Genomic DNA, 21,285 nt, shown 5'->3' on the forward strand with positions numbered 1-21,285 from the left:
TACCATATCTGATTTAATCCAGATATATAATATAAATTAGAGGGGGAGAAGAGAAATTAGGAAGCTATTATAAGAAAACAAGACACAACTAAGACACAAGCAAAGGCCCTGGGCTCACAGCGCTATCTTTATATAAAGGAATGAACTACCAGGTTTATTTTCATGGCATCACCAACTTAGATACAGGATACAGTATTCTGGAACCATCTCTGTATCAGTCAAATCAGATGGCCATAATACCGTAGGCAAATACCATAAAAGCACCATAGGCTATGTGGTTTAAACATTAGTTTATTTCTCACACCTCTGGAGGCTGGAAGTCCAAGATCAAAGTGTCTGCCAACTCAGTTCCCGGACAGGGACCTCTTCCTGGCTTGCAGACAGCCACCTTTCTTCTTGTTCCCTCACACCAGGGCAGTGGGAACTCTCTGCTTTCTCCTTTTTTTTTTTTTTTTTTTTTTTTTTGAGACGGAGTCTTGCTCTGTCACCAGGCTGGAGTGCAGTGGCACAATCTCAGCTCACTGCAACCTCCGACCCTCTGGTTAAGCAACTCTCTGCCTCAGCCTCCCGAGTAGCTGGGATGACAGGCACGTGCCACCACACCCAACCAATTTTTGTATTTTTAGTAGAAACACGGTTTCAGGATGGTCTCAATCTCCTGACCTCGTGATCTGCCCACTTCGGCCTCCCAAAGTGCTGGGGTTACAGGTGTGAGCCACCACACACGGCCTGGTTTCTCTTCTTGTAAGGGCACTAATCCTGTCAGACCAGGGCCCACGCTCATGACCTCATCTAACCCTAATCACCTCCCAAAGGTCCTACCCCCTAATACCATCACACTGGCAGTTAGGGCTCCAGTACGAGAATCTGGGGGAGACATAAACATTCAGTTTATAACAATGTCTTTTCAATCCTGTTGAAAAAAACAACCAAATGAGTAGGCGACAAAGTACCTTATATGTAAACAAGTCGGGACTTTTCATATTTCTGCTAACACATTTAGGTCAATTTAAAATGTCTGATAACAAGAGTCTGAAGCAGAGATAAATGAAAGTTAGTTACTCTGCATTTTAGGCCCACATTGAGCTGTCTTTCAATGACATTGTGGTACAAGGAACACTGCTTTCTATTCCTAGTTTTGCCACCAAAAAAGCTGGAACATTTCCCTGTATTTCCGTTTATCTTGAAAATCACTGGGCTGACCTAGCAGACCTCCAAGGTCCCTTCCATTCACAAATTCCACAAATAACTTCCTACCAACAGATACTACACAAATAAACCACACTGACGAAGGGGAAAGCTAACACTAGCAAACAATGAGATGCACACAAGACAAGACATATAGAGAAGTGGATCAACCACAAACTGGTGGACGATGAGCCGGCGGTGGATAAAAACACATTCCCTAACGATGGACAGACAAGCAATGGCGCCGAGGTAGTATTGTTGAAGATTTCCTAGTTTAAACCTTCAAGATCAATGGCCCAATTGTTTATATTCATTCTCATTCAATGTGAACGTGAAAACTTCCTCCAGGGGACACAGACATCTAAAAAGTTCCCAATGTATCCAATTTGTCATTTGATATTTGTACTGACAAGAAAAATGAGGGACTGAATATACAAACAGACCATGCCTGATCATATGTAGAAAGACAGAACTCAGATCACAACCTGTAGCTGCCCACCCAGGAAACCAATCCCCTATCTACAGTCAACAGCCAGGAGGCCAGCCAGGCTAGCACTTCAGACAGGAAGCCAGACTGCTCTCTCTCCACAACCCAGAAACTAAAAAACGACTCTGTCCTAGGTGACCAGGACTTGACTCAAAACATACAGCCACCCTAATTTTGGCCCCTGTTTCCAGTTAGGATCATTCATAGAAAGCCAAATATACCCCTAATCAACCAAGGACACCTCGCTTCTGCACAGCCGCCTCCAGTCCCAACAGCCTCCACTGGGAGCCGTTCTTTTCCATTCTGAAGCTTCCCCACTCCTCATCCACCATTCACTTGCATATCAGTCTGTGCCACACGCAAGTGATGGTGCCAACTCCCTTGCCACAGCAGTTCTGAGAAAGTCGCCTCTGCCTGTCTCATGTGGGCAGCCTTCCTTTATTTCCCCCAAAAAACAAGTCTTAAATGAGGGGCTTCTCTCTATATGGACACGCTATACAATTCAGAAGCCCAGCATGGCAGATTCCAAGCCTGGAAAGACCATACACCCCTCAGGTCCTCTTTCCACAAAACACAGCTTCCTTCAGTTCTTCAGTCACTCCCACCAACCAGGGAAGGAACCACGTGTTATGGAAAGATCAAGGGCCTTGAAGTCAAACTTCTGGGTTCATCAAGTACTTCATCTTTCCACTTAAGAAATTACATGGCCTTGGCCAGGCGTGGTGGATCACACCTGTAATCCCAGCACTTGGGGAGGCTGAGTCGGGTGGTTCAACCGAGGTTCAACCGAGGTTAGAACTCAAGACCAGCCTAACCAACATGGAAAAACTCCATCCCTACTAAAAATACAAAATCAGCCTGGCGTGGTGGTGCATGCCTGTCATCCCAGCTACTCGGGAGACTGAGGCAGGAGAACCACTTGAACCTGGGAAGTAGAGGCTGTGGTGAACCGAGATCATGCCATGGCACTCCAGCCTGGGCAAGAGCAAAACTGAGCCTCAAAATAAAAATAAAAATAAAAATAAAAATAAAAATAAAAATAAAAATAAAAAAAATTGACGTGACCTTGAACAATTTTCTTAACTTCTTTAAGCCTCTATCTTCATCTTCAATAAAATAATTTTACCTCCAAGATTGCATTAAATGGAATCCCACAGGAAAAACAGCTGACAAATTTAGGGGCCCAACAGCTGTGCACTCCTACTGTCGCCCCACTTTACTCCAAGAGAAGCGGAAGATGTCCAGAAAAAGCCTGTTGATCCCTACACCTCAGCATCCTGTGTTCACGCAAGGCGCAGTGGCATCCAGACTTAACGGGGTCACCCAAATGCAAGACATGTTTTGATTTTTCAACTTAGGTACACATGACTTCTAACGTTCACCATATATGATCCATAATTTAGAAGAGATTTTCCTACACTACACCGTGGTTCTATTTTAGCAGACTTAGATATGCCATAATAGCTCACTCTCTTAAGCCCTCTTCAGTATCAAAAACAAAACTTTAATCTATAACACAGTTATCAGCAGTGAAAGTGGAAAAGGTACCTAGGAGTCAAAATGACCCTCTGCCCCACCCCGCCCTACAAAAAGCTGTTCAGGAGGATTTGGGCTGCTTATGAGAACGCTGTCTGTATTCCGAGGGACAGACAAACATCTACCCTGGTTAGAAGCTGCGCTGCTCAGCCTCCAGGGTAGAAAGCTCCCCACACCCTCTACCCAAGGAGAAGAGAAGCAAATGGGGTGACCAGGCTCCAGGATGTGGACTGTTTAGTGTGGTTTCTGCAGTCCAGGTCACCGCCATGGGTGAAGCTCTTCCTTCTTTCTTTTCCACCCAAGTGGCCAAGGTCCTACGGCTGCTGTGGGGCCTCTTCCCTATGAGTCAGCCTAGCCATTCCCCTTCCCCATTCTTCTTCTTCTTCTTTTTTTTTTTTTTTTTGAGACGGAGTCTCACTCTGTCACCCAAGATGGAGTGCAGTGGCATAATCTTAGCTCACTGCCACCTCTACCAACCGTGTTCAAGCAATTCTCCTGCCTCAGCCTCCCAAGTACCTGGATTACAGGCACCTGCAACCACGCCCAACTAATTTTTATATTTTTAGTAGAGACGGAGTTTCAACTTGTTGGTCAGTCTGCTGTCGAACTCCCGACCTCAGGTGATCCACATGCCTCGGCCTCTCAAAGTACTGGGATTACAGGCATGAGCCACTGCATCTGGCCGAGTCAGCCCAGCCATCCTGACTTTTTGTTCTGGTAAAATTACTCTCTTCCACGTCTACCTTCCAAGTAGCTAAATCAGAGATCTGGTCCTTGGAGCAGGCTTGAAGAATCCCTGTTTTTGGTCCTCAAGAAGTCCCATCAGGGTCTGTGACAATTCCAAGACTTGTGTTCTTAAAGAGGAAAGAAATCTCACATACACGGCTCTCGCAGAGCTCAGGCGAGCCCATATCGGAGGCAATGCTTGGGAGGTGGCCCTAAGGTTTGGGTGGGCCATCTATGATAACAGCTAAGAGATCTGAAGCCAGCTGTCTGGGTTCAAACCTCAATTCCAACAGCACCGGCTGTGTGATGTTAGACAACGTCCCCAGCCTCTCTGTGGTTCAGTTTCCTCACTGTAAAAGGGCCACAATAAGAGAGCTGCTCTAAAAATTAAGTCAATTGGTGCATATAAGGTATTCAGAACAATGCTTGGCACATGGGGGAGTTCAATAGACACGTATTGAACAGAGTAACTTAGCAATTAGTAAATATACTCATGCAGGCCAGGCGCGGTGGCTTATGCCTGTAATTCCAAAACTTTGCGAGGTTGAGGCGAGAGGGTCACTTGAGCCCAGGAGTTTGAGACTAGCATGGGCAACACAGCAATATTCCATCTCTAAAACTGTGTGTAACATACATGTCTATATACACTCAAATGTTCACAGTGTATTTATAGTATACAAAATAGCTGGAATACAGAGGTAACTATTCACAATGGTTACTTCTAGAAAAGGCAGAATGCAAATTTCAGCTTTTTACCCCACATATATATTCTTGTATCATCTGAAATATTTAAGCAAATTGTATGTATAAATTTGCCCCGAAACACATAGTAGAATAATGTAGTTTTGACTCAAAAATCTTCAAATCGTGATGGAATTGTCCTGTGAAAGTAAAGTTAGAGAGATGAAAAGCCTCCCTCCAGCCTAAATGCTCGTTCATATGGCCTATATTACGCAAACCAATGCAGACACCCCAATCCTTTCCCCACTGTCATAAGAATTTTTCAGTGCACTGCATTCCCCTTTACAAACTAGATGACAGTTAGAGTTACCAGGCAAGAACGTGGATCCAGTTCTGCTTTTTCAAAGCCCAATGTTCCTCCCATAATAGCAATGCATTCTTCAACCGGTCAACTGCCCCCAGCACCTGAGCTCTCTGTTGTACACAACTCAACGAGGCCTGGGAGAAAACAGGTGCAAATTTCACTTAATAACAACACATCCCACCTGATTCCTCTGCTGGGCTAGTTCTCAAGTCATCTTTTTCTAAGCTTTCATTCGGCTCTACCACACGTACCTAGGCTGGGTAAAACACTTTACCAAGTTTTTTTTTTTCGATACGGAGTTTCACTCGGTCGCCCACGCTGGAGTGCAGTGACGCCATCTCGGCTCAGAAGCCAGCGCCTGGGTCCATGCAGTCCCCTCCGCAGCAGACGCGGGGAGCCGGGGAGCAGTGGGGACCGGACCCTACCCTCAGGGCGACCGGGACCCCCGCGCTGGCCCACGCGGTATCGCAGCAGGCGCGAAGCCCCCGGTGCCACCCGAGGCCGAGACAAAGCCCAGGCGCAAGGACCTCGCATCCCGACTTCAGACCCTGCGGAATCTAACTCGGAGCCGCCACGCCCGGCGTAGAGAACCCCGCCCGTTCCGCAGACCCCGTCGCCCGGTCTCACCTCAGGCCACCGACTCACAGCGCCCGCTCCTCGCCGCGGCGCCTGGGCCGACTGGAGCGCAGCTGAGCAGCCTACAGAGCGGAGGCAGCCTGAACAATGGAGTCCCGGGGCGGGGCCGCCGCCGCCGCTTCAGCGCGTGTTCCCCGCTCAGGATCCGGCTTGGAGCAAGGAGCTGCAGCTGGCGCGGGGCTGCGGCCGAGACACACACCCTGCAGCTGCACACGGCCCCGCCCGCCGCCCGCCACCCCGCCCCCAGCGGAGGCGGGCGCCCAGGGCCCGCCCCCCGGCCCATGGAGAGCGAGCTGCACGGAGAGGGCGGGGCCTGGGGGAACAAATGGAGTTTGGGCGGGAAGGCGCTGGGACTGGGCGTACCGGGTCCCGCGGGAGGACCGGACCCAAGAGCTGACCGGATCCTGGCCTTCTAGAAGACCCAGCTCAACGTCCACCTGCAGTCTGGTCTACAGGACGCGCTCATCTCAAGCCCAGAACTCAGGCTTTTAGGGCAGAGAGCGAGAGACAGGCTTGCTTTACAAAAAGGGAAACTGAGGTCCAAGGAATAGGATTGCCTGCTGCCGGAAGTCACGTAGTCCCATTCACTCGTTCACCTTGTCATTCAGCAAACATTTGGAAGCACGTATGGTGGGCGTTAGGACTGAAGAAGGGCCGGGCGCGGTGGCTCGCGTCTGTTATCCCAGCACTTTGTGGGGCCGAGGCAGGTGGATCACTTGAGGCCAGGAGTTCGAAACCAGCCTGGCCAACCAGATGAAACCCCATCTCTGCTAAAAATACAAAAACTTAGCCGATCGTGGTGGCGCGTACCTGTGGTCCCGCTACTGGGAAAGCTGAGGCAGGAGAATCGTTTGAACCCGGGAGGTGGAGGTTGCAGTGAGCTTAGATCGTGCCACTGCATGTGCTCCAGCCTGGGCGACAGAGTGAGACTCTGTCTCCAAAAAAAAAAAATTAATAGATGGGAAGTAGAAGCGAACTTAGGCCTTCCCTGAAGGAGCTCAGCTAAGGAGTACCTGAAATGTCTCTGCATCTCTTTAAGGTCTGATAAAGGAACCAGGAGCAAGCACTAATCACTTCCCTTTCCTGCCTCAGAGCTTTAATGTGTTTGCTGTTCCCCGCCCGAAATGCCAAGTACCAATGGTGTTTATTTATTTATAGAAATGGGGTCTCCCTATGTTGCCCAGGGTGGTCTCAAACTCCTGGCCTCAAGCTATCCTCTCGTCTCAGCCTCCCAAAGTGTTGGGATTACAGGCATGAACCACTGTCCCCAGCCCTGATCGTCTTTAAAACCTCTTTCCTCATCTTATCTGAGATTCCTGCTGCATGTGCCCCCACACCCTTGGTTTTTCTGTACTTCTGTAGCTGCACTGCCCAACTTGTATATGTCTGGGCTCAGGCCAAATGCCCTTCCATTTGCAGTGGGCACTGCCACAGGAAATCTCATGCCCTTCCGGGCTTCACAAACCATCCACATGCTCTGCTGCCAGCCAGAGACATCCATCCCAGTCAGATGCCCAGCCCTGACCTTTCCCAAAGCCCCAGTTGGACACAGGGAAGCATCTCAAATTTTCTGCGGGCCAAAACAGAGTGCTTTATTAGTGCCCTAACCTGCTCATGCACATTCTTTTGATTCTCTGTAAACAGCCCCTCCATCCACCCAGCTGCTCAGGTGAAAATCTCAAATCGTCCTCCAGTCCTTCCTCCCCGAACCTCTCATGCAGTCCTCTGCCTTCCTAGGACACTGAGCACCCCTCACTCCCAGCACCAGCTGGGGTGCTGTCTGAGTCGCTGCCACCCACTTGGCATGAAGTGTGACCTCTCGCCCGGTGTGGTGGCTTACGCCTGTAGTCACAGCACTTTGGGAGGTTGTGGCGGGCAGATCGGTTGAAACCAGGAGACTGGGACCAGCCTGGTCAATACAGTGAAACTAAAATACAACAATTAGCCAGGCATGGTAATGCGTGCCCATCGTCCCAGCTCCCCTACCCAGGAGGCTGAGGTAGGAAAATTGTTTGAACCTGGGAGGCAGTGGTTGCAGTGAGCCAACATCACAGCACTGCATTCCAGGCTGGGCAACAGAGTGAGACTCTGTTGCAAGTTAAAAAAACAACAACAACAACAACAACAACAACAAAAAAAACAAAAAAAAACAAAAAAAAATCCAAAACCAAAAAAACAAAAAAACAAAAAAAAACAAAAAACGAAGAAGAAGGAGAAGAAGTGTGACCTCTCTAAGGCAAGGCAGTGTCCCACTCTGATTCACTTCCATGTGCAAAACAGGACCTTCACCCTGAAGGCACTCACTCAGGGAGGCTGCTGGGATGGTGGATGCAGAGTTAAGGTGTTCATGGTGGCTGGGGCTGACCCCATCCCCACCGCTTTTCCCACACACACCTGAACACTCATCACTCACACGCTCGCACCCACCACTGAAAGCCTGGCCCCTAATCTGATTTGCCTAACAAGCTCCCCAGATGAACAACACATGCTTCCCTACCTCTCCCCTGCTAGGGCCCCACCGTGTTCTGGGATGTACTCAGGGATCAGGAGAACAAAACCTCAGGGAGTGAAAGGACATTCCAGGATGCAGGCCTCTGCATCACCCTCCATGCCCTCACCCCTGCCTGACACACCCTCACCCCTGTACCTGGCCAGCTCCTACCAACCCTTAAATTCTCACCAAGTTCAGTGGTGTCAGCCACACCCTAAAGTGACTGACTTCTCAATAACCTATGCCCTTGCATAATCTTCCTGACCTTGGGTATGAGCAAAACCGGTGACTGGCTTCTAACCCATAGAGCCTGGCAAAAGCAGTGGGATGTCACTGTCACAGTGCATCACCTTCGCACACTAGAGAGGAAGGTTCCGCCTGCAGGCGCTCCAGGAAGGAGATGCTGTGCTGAGAAAGGACCTTTGGAGGGCCCCGTAGGCAAGGAAGCAAAAAGCTGGGCCCTTGCCAAGCGGGTCCGAGGAAATGAATTCTGCCAGTAACCTCAGCGGACCTGGAAATGGATTCTGCCCTGGTGGAGCCTCAGATGAGGATGCAGCCCAGCTGCTTAGCGTGGGATCCCAAGCACAGGATCCGCTAAAATGTGCTCAACTCCTAGCTTGCCAAAATTGGCTTAAAGGTGTGTGTTGTTTTAAGTTTCTCAGTTTTTAGTTATTGCCTACGAAAGTGTTAAAATGTGAGACAATAACTTAGGTCCCCTCCCCATCACACACATTCTTCTTTCTGGCATTCATCACAATTATAGTTATTGATTGAAAATCTCCCTCTTGACTGGGTGCAGTGGCTCAGGAGTTCCAGACCAGCCTGGCCAACATGGTGAAACCCCATCTCTACTAAAAATACAAAAATTAGCTAGACGTGGTGGTGCAATCCTGTAATCCCAGCTACTCTGAAGGCTGAGGCAGGAGAATTGCTTGAATCCAGGAGGCAGAGGTTGCAGCGAGCCGAGATGACACCATTGCACTCCAGCCTGAGTGACAAGAACAAAACTCTGTATCAAAAAAAAAAAAAAATTGTCTCTTGCCACTAGCATGAAGGTCCCATGAGAAGAAAAATGGAAACTCTTGCTCATAACAGTGTCCCAAATGCCCAGCACGGTGTAGTTCTAGGGCAGTGGGTCGATGGTGGACACTGCTGGTGGGAGGACCCAGCTGGCCCTCCCAGCTGCCTTCTCCCTGGTCAGGTTCCACTATAGAGAACAGAATAGTTTCTTGCCTTTCCAGAGTCCCTCTTAGTGGGGATCGACCAAGTGACATTGTCTTGCCCCGGGAGACATAATTGGAAGTTGGCTGAAAGGTTTCTAGCCGGGGTGTGCTGGGGCGATTTGAACCAGGACATGAGAGCTGACCATCCATTGTTCAGGAATTCTGCAAGTTGATTGTTCAACACATTCAGTACTTAAAAATATCAAATAATATGAACTCGCAAATTAAAAAATGCATTAGACCAGATGCAGTGGCCCACGTCTAACACATTGGAAGCCTGAGGCAGGAAGATCACTTGAGCCCAGGAGTTCAAGCCCAGCTTAGGCAAAAAAGGAAGACCCTGTCTCCACAAAAAATTATAAAATTAGCTACACATGGTGGTGTGTGCATCCAATCCTAGCCACTCAGGAGGCTGACGTGGGAGGATCCCTTGAGCCATCTGTTCAAGGCTCCAATGAGCTATGATAGTGCCACTGCACTCCAGCCTGGGTGACAGAGCCAGACCCTATCTCAGAAATAAACATATTTCATATATTAATAAATTTATAATAAATGTATATTTATATACACATTTATGTATTGTAATTATCTATTTAGACATAAATACAAATTTCTTGCTTTATTTATTTATTTATTTATTTTGAGACGGAGTTTAACCCTTGTCGCCCAGGCTGGAGTGCAATGACGCAATCTGGGCTCACCGTAACCTCCACCTCCGGGGTTCAAGTGATTTTCCTGCCTCAGTCTCCTGAGTAGCTGGGATTACAGGCACGCACCACCATGCCTGGCTAATTTTTGTATCTTTAGTAGAGATGGGGTTTCTCCATGTTCTCAGGCTAGTCTCAAACTCCTGACCTCAGGTGATCTGCCCATCTCGGCCTCCCAAATTGCTGGAACTACAGGTGTAAGCCACTGTGCCCAGTCTATATGATATATTTATATATTATAATTATGTATATTAATTCTATATAATTATATATAAATATAAAAACTTCCTTGCCTTCTCTTGTTTCTACCTACAGTCAGTCCCATGACTTCAAATACTATCTACATGTAATAATTATAAATGTATATTACATATATACATATATATATATACATATATTTTTTTTTTTTTTGAGACGGAGTCTCGTCCTGTGGCCAGGCTCGAGTACAATGGTGCAGTCTCAGATCACTGCAACCTCTGACTCCCGGGTTCAAGCGATTCTCCTGCCTCAGCTTCCCAAGTAGCTGGGCTTATAGGCACCCACTACCACGTCCAGCTAATTTTTGTATTTTTAGTAGAGACAGCGTTTTGCCATGTTGGCTAGGTTGGTTTTGAACTCCTGACCTTAATTGATCTCCCGCCTCGGCCTCCTAAAGTGCTGGGAATACAGGCATGGGCCACCTTGGCCAAAATATTTTTCTGTTTCCAAGCATTTTGCATGAGAGGAAAGTGCAGAATAAATCATCTGACACTCTACTGTAAAAGAAATCTTTGTGCCTCTCTTCTTTTCATCTTTCCTAAGTGTACATATTACCAAAATGTCTTTAGGTTGAGGTCCCTCCGTGAAAACTTTACAGGGTGTTGTGTCCTCAGCCACCCTCCTGTCTTTCCCTAGTCCTGAAATTTTAAAACTGTCTGGGGATGAGCCAGGATACCCACAGTGGTCATGTCTATTGGAGGGTCTAGTGAGTATCAGCCCCAGGGTCATCTCATCGCCAAGGACAGCCTGAAGTAGGGGGTAGAGTCGCTCAGGGGAGCAGCTGGATGCTCTTGGCCTTAGAGGAATCTCCTGGTATAGTTTTATCTAAAATGGTGACCCCTTAGGATTATTAAAATTTTAGGACATCAAAATGAATGGACAATTCAACGTAATGTCATTAAAGTTAGGTCATTAAAACTGTTCCTCCAGCCGGAGCTTTTATTCCTCGGAGACACATTGATGGTCTGCCAATGGGATACTGATATTGAGAGGAAAAGGTAGAAATGATTTCTGCTCTCTAGATTGTCTCAGCCTTGTGAAGAGAGAAAAACTGTTCCAAAGGATAAGGAAAACCCACCCCAGAGAGAATGTGCAAGAACCTGAACATGAAAATGCACTGAAGGCGCACAGGAGGACAAAGAGCAGTGCCAGTGCCTCCTAGGTGATCACTGAGCACTTTACTGAACAGGATGGGTGTCCCGAGGGATAGAATGGCCTGCCGTGACACTTACAAAGGTCTGTGTTGGAGTCAGCACTGCCTCTCCCTGAGTTTGTTACCTTGAAAAGGCTTATCCGCTTATTTGTGTTTCAGTTTTTCATTGACTGTAAGATACATTTTCTCAGTACAGCTTGAAAGATAAACATACTATTTCCAAAGAGGCAAGGTAAAATGGTGTATTTTATTTGCTAAAAATTCGTATTTATTTCTTCCCCAGAGTGAGTGTAGTAAGTTTTAAAGGTGTGTTCTTTTTAAGGGTAATTTCAAATGGAATTGTAGGACTTAGCTTTATCAATGTTACTGGTGAAATAAAAGTGTGATAGATAAATTGATGATTTACAAAGATTCACCAAAATGTCAGTTTCCTTTTTGTAGCATGGTGAAGAATTTATGACAGTGGACACATCTGTATCCTCTTATCTGGATATTCGAGGGTTTTTTTTTGTTTTGTTTTGTTTTGTTTTTGGAGACACTGTCTTGTTCTGTAGCCCGGCTGAAGTGCAGTGGCGCCATCTCTGCTTACTGCAACCGCCGCCTCCCGGGTTCAAGTGATTCTCCTATGTCAGCCTCCCGAGTAACTGGGATTATACACACCCACTATCACACCCAGTTAATTTTTGTATTTTTAGTAAACAGGGGGTTTTAGGCCTGACACAGTGGCTCAGGTCTGTAATCCCAGCCCTTTGGGAGGCCAAGGTGGGCCGATATTGAGGTCAGGAGTTCCAGAGCAGCCTGATCAACATGATGAAACCCTGTCTCTACAAAATATACAAAAAAATTCGCTGAGCCTGGTGGCAGGCACCTGTAATCCCAGCTACTCGGGAGGCTGAGGCAAGAGAATTGCTTGAACCCGGGAGGTGGAGGTTGCAGTGAGCCAAGATCTTGTCATTGCACGCCAGCCCAAGCGACAATGTGAGACTCCGTCTCAAAAAACAAACAAACAAACAAACAAACAAACAAACAAACAATAGAAAGACGGGGTTTTGATATGTTGGCCAGGCTGATCTCAACCTCCTGACCTCAGGTGATCGTCCTGTTCAGCCTCCCAAGCTGCTGGGATTACAGGCATGAGCCACCATGCCATGCCCATTGTATTTTCTTTTTATTCCCTAAATTTTAATATGTTTGAGTTTGTCTGTTCCTTTATCACTGTTTTCTTACATAAAAGAAATTCTGCCTAATCCTTCATAAAAAAAATCTTCCTGTAACTTCTGAAAGTGTTCTGGTTTTATCTTTCATATTTGAATGTATAATAAGTTGATTATGGCTCACGGAATAGAGAAGAATGCAATGCATTTTCCCAAGTAGATGCCAGCCTGGTTTGCCTCATATTTGAAAGTGCATGTGATTTCTTTTTCTATTCTACAGTGCCTACTCTATCATTCCTCAACTTTCCATATAAATGCTGGGTCATTAACACTTTTTTTTCTCCTTGGTCTGCTTGCTCATCTCTCTGCTAATACTGTGCTGTCCTGAATATTTTCGTTTGAAAATCTTAGAAATATGTTAGACAAGTCATCACTCTTTTTTTAGATGAGTAAAAATCATTAGACATTTCTCATTTTTACTACTTATGAAAAAATAGTTTTCCTTGCCTAAAAACAACCTGAGTTGGGAATTTATGTGATTTCATAGAAATAGCAACTGGAAGTGATGACATTAATGTCATTTTTAAAAACATGTGTTGTATTTCCTCTTATTCCTTTCTGCCTTGACATTGTGCAATAGAAATTTTTAAAATTGTTCTATTAGTATTGTCAAATATCAATTATTGGTTTTATTTACTACTCAGTTAAATTTAATGAGCCTACTCTGTCTTGGTGTAATCACATGGAATGGGCTCACCTCCCCAGTTAACAAGTGACAGCACGTGTAAAATATTGTCTACCAGGGAAACTCATTGAACACTTAGTGTTCAGACAGTGTCTTACTGTCTGGTTCCCTAAGAACCACTGCAGTGACACAAAATAATACACCTTCAGCAGAAAAAGTTTTGGCAAATATATTGCATAAGCCATTTAAATGCAGTGAGTCATTCTTATTAGGTTTGGTGGAATCCCTTTCCAAATGTAAGTTACTAATACAAAGATGGAACTTTGCGAGCAGGCGTTTTTAAGAATAAGTAGTCTCAGGACTGATAATATTAACTCCCTTATGCACATCAGGTAGGACTTTATTATGACAGATACTAGAAATGTACAAAGTGAAGTTAAAAGGTAACTCCTAGCAGCACATCTTACTCCCTGGATTCTCTAATAAGATGGGTGTTTCTACTTTGCTGTTGCCTTTTAGAATAGTTTAGAACTTTAGAACTTTTAGAATAGTTCAATTCTAGCATTCGTACTGCTGTGTGGGAGGGAGTATGTGTGAACAGAGTAAGAGTTGTGACAATCAAGGCACAGAATAAATGCTTGGAAATTTTAGAATCATGTAAACAGCTTATGGATTGAGTACAGATTCCCAGTGCTGTCAGTCTCACCCATCCTTCTATCTACATGTGTGGAATGTTCTAGGACTCCGTGGCTTTTGAGGATGTGGCTGTGAACTGTACCCAGGAGGAATGGACTTTGCTAGATCCTTCTCAGAAGAATCTCTGCAGAGAAGTGATGCAGGAAACCTGCAGGAACCTGGTTTCTGTAGCTGACAATGACAATACATTTCACTTAATTACAGAAGTATTTCCCTATCATCAGTGCTATTTGTGATTTGGAATGGGGCAAGGGAATGATTTGGTGAAGAAATCAGGCATGGCACTGTGTACAATAAACATTAAATCTAGTAATGTTTCTATAGTTTGTAATAATTTGTGATAATTTTGTGGGTCTGCATTTTAGGAAACAAATGGAAAGACCAGAGTATTGAAGATCACTTTGAAAAACCTGGGAAAGAGATAAGATAATTTGCACTGAGAAGAGGAAATAAAGTCCTCTGAAGGAATCTTAGCTTGTCATGAACTTAAAAACAAGCGATCAAAACAAATAAGAGTCACTTGAAATTTATTTCTTTTTAGAAAATTTCACCCAAAATGTAATGTACTTCAGTGTAGCAGACAGTGTTTGGAAAACGGTTTACTTGAAAATAGTACTACAAAATTGTGTACATGAATGTTACTAATTTGGTCATAGCCATGCAGGTGGTAGCTGTGTTTTCAGTAGTAACCCATTTACTTTCAAATAATTCAGTCAAGGCAAAAAAAAAAAAAAAAAAAAAAAAAAAAAAAAAAAAAAAAGGCATTTCCCTTGGTATTGGTAGCAGTGTAAGTCAAAGACCTATTAATAAGTAGAAAGTTATTAAACCAAGCAATAATAATATGCTCGTCATATTTTTTTTTTTTTTTTTTTTTTTTTTACAGAAATCCTATGATGCAGAGACTGTGTGAAAGCAAAGACGGTAGTCAGTATGGACAGTTGTCAGCCAAATACAAAAGCTTGATCTGAATGAGAGCATTTCTCCTGGATTGAAACAATGTGAATGAAGTATTCGTGGAAAAGCCTTTGTACGTCATTCCCTCCTTAATAGGCACATCCTAGCTCACTCAGGATACAAACCATATGGAGAGAGGCAATATAAATGTGAACAGTGTGGCAAATTCTTCGTTTCTGTTCCAGGTGTTAGAAGACACATGTTAACGGACAGTGGAAATCCAGTTATACATGTACGATATGTGGAAAAGCTTTTTATTTTCTCAATTCATTTGAAAGACATCAGAGAACTCACACAGGACAAAAACCCTATAAATGTAAACAATGTGGTAAAACGTTCACTGTTTCCGGTTTTGTCTAATACATGAACGAACTCACACTGGAGAGAAACCCTATGAATATAAGGAATGTGGAAAAACATTCCGATTTTCTTGTTCTTTTAAGACGCATGAAAGGACTCACACTGGAGAAAGACCCTATTCATGTACCAAATGTGATAAAGCCTTCAGCTGTTCCACTTCGCTTGGTTACTATGGAGGCATTCATACTGGAGAGAGACCCTATGAATGTAAACAATGTGGCAAAGCCTTTAGTGGTTTGAGTTCCCTTTGTAACCATAGAAGTACTCATACTGGAGAGAAAGCCTATGAATGTAAACAATGTGACCAAGCCTTCAGTCGCCTCAGTTCCCTTCACCTCCACGGAAGAATTCATACTGGAGAAGAACCCTATGAATGTAAGAGATGCGGTAAAGCCTACATTCGTTCCAGTCACTTTACTTGCCATGAAAGAAGTCATGATATAGAGGCTGGGTGTAGTGACTCAGCGTATAATCCCAGCGTTTGGGAGGCCAAGGAGTGTGTATTGCTTGAGCCCAGGAGTTTATAACCAGCCTGGATTAAAACAATGTGAAACAACCTGGGCCTTATGGTGAAACCCCGTCTCTACAAAAAATAAAATAAAGCCGGGCACGGTGGCTCATGCCAGCTACTAGGGAGGCTGAGAGAGGAGAATGGGGTGAACCCAGGAGGCGGAGCTTGCAGTGAGCCGAGATAGCACCAGTGCACTCCAGCCTGGGCAACAGAGCGAGACTCCGTCTCAAAACAAATAAATAAAAATAATTAGCTGTGCATGGTGGCACATTTCAGTGGTCTTAGTTCTTTTTCAAGGACATAAAAACCAATGGGGGGTTGGAGGAAAGCCTTGTGCATGCAGATCGCGAGGTCAGGAGATCGAGACCATCCTGGCCAACATGATGAAACCTCGTCTCTACTAAAAATACAAAAATTAGCTGGGTGTGGTAGCTTATGGTTGTAATCCCAGCTACTCAGGAGGCTGAGGCAGGAGAATCACTTGAACCCAGGAGGCGGAGGTTTCAGTGAGCCAAGATTGTCCCACTGCACTCCAGCCGGGCGACAGAGTGAGACTCCATCTCAAAATCAATCAATCAATCAATCAATCAATCAATCAATAAAGCTACTTGAATGTAAGAAATGTGGTAAAACATTTACTCTTTCCGATTCCCTCATAAACATGAAAAGGCTCACACTGCAGAGAAACCTTAAGAATGTAGGAAATGTGGTCAAGCCTTCAGATTTTCCTGTTTTTGAAGATTTGGGAGGACTCGGAGTGGAGAAAAGCCTTTTGAATTTAAATTTGTGGTAAGGCCTTCAGTTGTGTTAGTTCCATTTGAAGACATCAGCTCATTCCTGAGAAAAACCCTATGAACGTTCAGAATGTGGGAATGTTTCATTTCTCTCATCCCCACTCAAGGACAAATGAAAATGCACACTGTAGCTGACTGGACCTTGTAAATACAAGAAGGTACCCAGGATTAAAACTCTAATAGTTAAGAATCTGCAAGAATATTTTCAGTTTTCACATTTACTTGAAAAGTCATGTGAAAACTCCCATGGGAAAGAAGTTCTATAAGTGAAGCTTTTCTAATTTGGAAAGCCTGATGCAAATTAATTATCGTGCAGTGTTTGAAAAAAATGTATGAAATATTACACAAGTTACAAGTATATTGTTTTTATCAGTGGCTTATTCTTAAGAGTCTTGAGAATGCATTTCACCTTGTTTTGCAGGGAAAGCTTGAGGTGAGAGTGCTGTAAATGCTCTTTAAGCAGTAGTACTTGAGTTTCATAGATAATGATATTGTTTGTTGGTAGAATTCTTGTCTATTGATTTGATAATATGCTGGAATCATGGTTGAATTTTGATGTTTTTCTAATATGCAGGTAAGTTTAACATTTTTATTTCATTATTATCTTTTTTTGAGACGGAGTCTCACTTTGTTGCCCAGACTGGAGTGCAGTGGTGCGATCTCGGCTCACTGCAACCTCCACCTCCTAGGTTTAAGCGATTCTCCTGCCTCAGCCTCCCGAGTACCTGGGACTACAAGCGCCCATCACTACGTCCAGCTAGTTCTTTGTATTTTTAGTAGAGACAGGGTTTCGCCATGTTGGCCAGGCTGGTCTTGAACTCCCGACCGCATGATTTGCCCGCCTCGGTCTCCCAACGTGCTGGGATTATAGGCATGAGCCACCACACCCGGCCAGGTAAGTTTCATTTGTATGTATTGCCCTGTGATTAATGGACCAGTGAATAATGATTGTGAATTGTCGGGATAGTCTTACTAGCCTCATTTGGCAAATTTTGATTATCCCTTGTCCATTATACACATTTCACCTTTCTTCATTAAAGGAAAAACTACTCTTGATGTAAAGATGTTTATTTTTTGCTAATACTGAGTTGGCATTAATTCCTAAGTACATAAAGTTTACCACAGAGTATCATTTCGTGAGTTCTTTGCATCTGTTGCCCTTTATTCTTTATCATTTCTGTCTGTTATTTGGATCGTTCACTTTGAATGAAGGAGAGAGGACTGTGATAGGATGATACGTTGTAACCAATCTGAAGGAGGAAGCATTCAGTCTCTCAGTCACATATGATAACATTGGGCTTTTCATCGATGTCTTTGGTATTGTAGTAGATCGTATTACACCATTATGGTATGATAGTTTATATATTGTATTTTAGGGTATTACAGTCTTACCAGTCAGTGTCTCATGATTCAGTTCCCTACCAGCCAACAGATAAATCAATCACATACTCCTGTAGGAACAAAGGAACATCTTCGGCCTGGCGCGGTGGCTCACGCCAGTAATCCCAGCACTTAGGGAGACCGAGGCGGGTGAATCACGAGGTCAGGAGATCGAGACCATCCTGGCTAACACGGTGAAACCCCGTCTCTACTAAAAATACAAAAAATTAGCCGTGCATGGTGGTGGGCGCCTGTAGTCCCAGCTCCTAGAGAGGCTGAGGCAGGAGAAGGGCATGAACCCGGGAGACCGAGCTTGCAGTGAGCCGAGATCACACCACTGTGCTCCAGCAAGGGTGACAGAGCGAGATTCTGTCTCAAAAAAAAAATAAAAATCCTTACTTTTTTAATGCTATACCACTCTCTGCTCCCAAGTTAATCCCTGTTTGGGCCTGTGGGAACTTACACCTTTCTGCTATATGTAATTAATAACTGATGTTTGGTTTATCTGTTTAGTAAAAGATGTTATGTTTAACGGTGTTGAACGGTGCCAGTAAACGTAGGGTGCTCATTCCTTCCTCAGCAGTGGGGTGCATGAGACGCTATTGAAACAATTGACAACACAAATGGAATGGACCAGCCCTCATGCAGGACACCTGCTCAACTTGACCTACCTGCTGTCGGCTGATGGTTCCGTAACACATCAGCAGTCACCTGAGTCAGAACCGTGAGCTGACGATGGGCCTTCCCTTTGTTCTGCACAGTGTTTTGTGGTCTTCAGGTGTTGTCATCTTCTCCCACACTAAAATGCTCTCATCTCCTAGACATGCATGTTTAATTGCACCCCAGCATGACATTTGGCCTGTGCTTAGCAGGCAGTTTGGAGGCCCTGGCTTATTAATGCACAGAAGAGCAGCACATAAGCCGACACTTAAGTCCTAATTAGCAAGAATCGGGCTGTATCTCTGTAGTCCCTGCATCTACTCTGGTCACCATCTCTGTATGCTGAGGGCAGCCATTGAACATTATTAATCATTGTACACTCCAAGACAATAGTTATTATGTAAGCAGAAGTAGTGGCCTTGTTTGTTTCTTGTGCTGCTGTTCCCCTTGCCACTGTCCCCTACACCCTCCTGATGAGGTGTACATCTATGGTGCCTCATGGTTCAGGCACTGATGAGTAAAGAAAATGGGAAGAAAGAGTTTGATATTAGCCCCTACCGAAGCATATGAAGAAGCGTCTCAGCTGCTTGCATTGAAAAATTCCTAGCCAGTGTGTGGGCTTTTCTTATCACTGCTGCTTATCAGCATGTCAAAAGTCGAATTTTCGGACTGCAAGTCTTGCCGGCCTTAGACATAATGGCCTTACTGCATGTGGAGCTAACCCCAGGAAGATGGAGTGACAGTCTCCGGAGGATTAGGTGGTCTCCTCCAATGTGGCTTGATGGGCTCCTGAACTCTTTCTTGTAACCATGCAGAGAGTCTACACTGCCAGCGATCATGTGCCTCAACTCTGTAGATGTAGAAACTCAAAATATTCAAAATATTCTGAAACAGTTTCCATTGAAAGGAAAGAGAAAAGAGGTCAGCTGCCATGCTCTGGTCAAGAGAACTAATAGATGGCTCACAAGAACACTCTGTTGCTACTGTCTGTGCCTCTGTCACAACAAATATCCTGATCCTTCAGTTTTAAGGGTGCAGGGCCATTTTCCTCCTTTTCCTACTGGTAATTCTCAAGATAACTGTATGATATGCTGGGAAGGCAATATCCTGATAATCAGGTGACATTAGTCAGAACAGCCCAGGCTCTGTTATAGGCCCTGCTCGAAACGGAATGGCCTTTAATGCTTGTGTCCAGCAACCACATCGTGGGAGAAAACCCAAGGTGGGCTGCTTTCTGGGGTCCCTCAGTTGTAGTGCAAGTGAAGCATTTACAGTCAACACTCCATCCATCTGCTCTGGGTAGCCTTCCTGATCTTGTGGTAGCGGTTCATATTGAATTCTAGGCTTCTGTTGTCTTTTGTTTGCTATTTGTAAGTAATAAATTCACTTCATGGAATTTATGTATGAATGTGTTTGGTCTCACTGTACTCAGAAAAGTTGGTAGCCATTGCACAGTGAACCCGCTTCATAATTGGTGAAAACACCTATGCCCCCCTTGTGCCACAGCAAGGAGGTTAATTCAGGCAAACATAAACTTCATGTTTGTAAAACCCTGTAGCACAATTATTACCATGTGGGAGGCCTTTAACAATGGTGATGCTGATTTGAAGAACTCTGAAGGAAGAAATTTATACAAATGGGTTGGGTACACAGGAGTCCCTCCTAACTTAAAGCAACCCTTACTCCCTTCCGTTTAAAAAGAGTGGAGAGGCCAGGCACAGTGGCTCAGGCCTGTAATCTGATCACTCTGGGAGGCCAAGTTGGGCAGATCACAAGGTCAGGGGTTCAAGACCAGCCTGACCAACATGGGGAAGCCACATCTCTACTAAAAATACAAAAATTAGCCGGGCGTGGTGGTGGGCACCTGTAATCCCAGCTACTTGGGAGGCTGAGGCAGGAGAATTACTTGAACCTGGGAGGTAGAGGTTGAAGTGAGTCAAGACCATGCCAGTGCACTCCAGTCTGGGTGAGAGGGCAAGACTCCGTCTCAGGGAAAAAAAAAAAAAAGTGGATAAGAACTGAAACAGGTTTAAAATTTCACCTAATTGGAAATGCAAAGTTTACATAAATAATATTTAAAATAAAATGCTAAATGAGTGCTCACTGAATTTTATGCCTCCACAAAGTAGGTTGTGAATTAACTTCCACATCTGTTGAAAGCCACCAAATTTGGGAAGCCTGCATGTCTGAAATTCACATGTGGCTCAAATAAGAATTATACCTGGGGACACCCCAAAGTTTAAATATGGTATCCCCTGTGATATTATGAGGAATTACTGTACATAAAACAGGTTGCCTTCCTTTAACTCTGTAAATAATATTATCTTGCCTAAATTCTCCAAAACGCATCACTCTGCAGTATCCTATGGTGGACATAGGTTTCCTGACCAATGAGCACTAAAAGTAAGTGTGTGCGACTCACCTATGTTCTTATCAAAATGCAAATCCCCAAATCCCACCAGTTAGAATAACATGACAGAATGTCAGGTTTTTGGAATATATAGGTTTTCTGTAAGGTTATTAGGTATTGATTCCATTTTTAAAGTAGATATCAATATTTTTAGATTACCTATTTCTCCTATGTTTTAGTATTAATAGATTGTGTCTTTTAATTCATCCAGGTGGTCTAATTTACCAAGTT

General features: G+C 44.6%; 2 long non-coding RNA genes across 2 annotated transcripts in view; one reads left to right on the top strand and one right to left on the bottom strand.

Moving 5' to 3' along the window:
• The window catches only part of LOC140712985 (uncharacterized), a 270,725-nt gene that overhangs the window by 71,320 nt on the left and 178,120 nt on the right, over window positions 1-21,285 (bottom strand). The gene's annotated exons all lie outside the window — the stretch shown is intronic.
• LOC140712986 (uncharacterized) overlaps window positions 1-21,285 on the top strand; it is a 269,029-nt gene that overhangs the window by 66,627 nt on the left and 181,117 nt on the right. The window lies entirely within an intron of this gene.

The sequence above is a fragment of the Chlorocebus sabaeus genome, chromosome 12, assembly GCF_047675955.1.
Source record: "Chlorocebus sabaeus isolate Y175 chromosome 12, mChlSab1.0.hap1, whole genome shotgun sequence".
In the NCBI taxonomy this organism is placed as follows: Eukaryota; Metazoa; Chordata; class Mammalia; order Primates; family Cercopithecidae; genus Chlorocebus; species Chlorocebus sabaeus.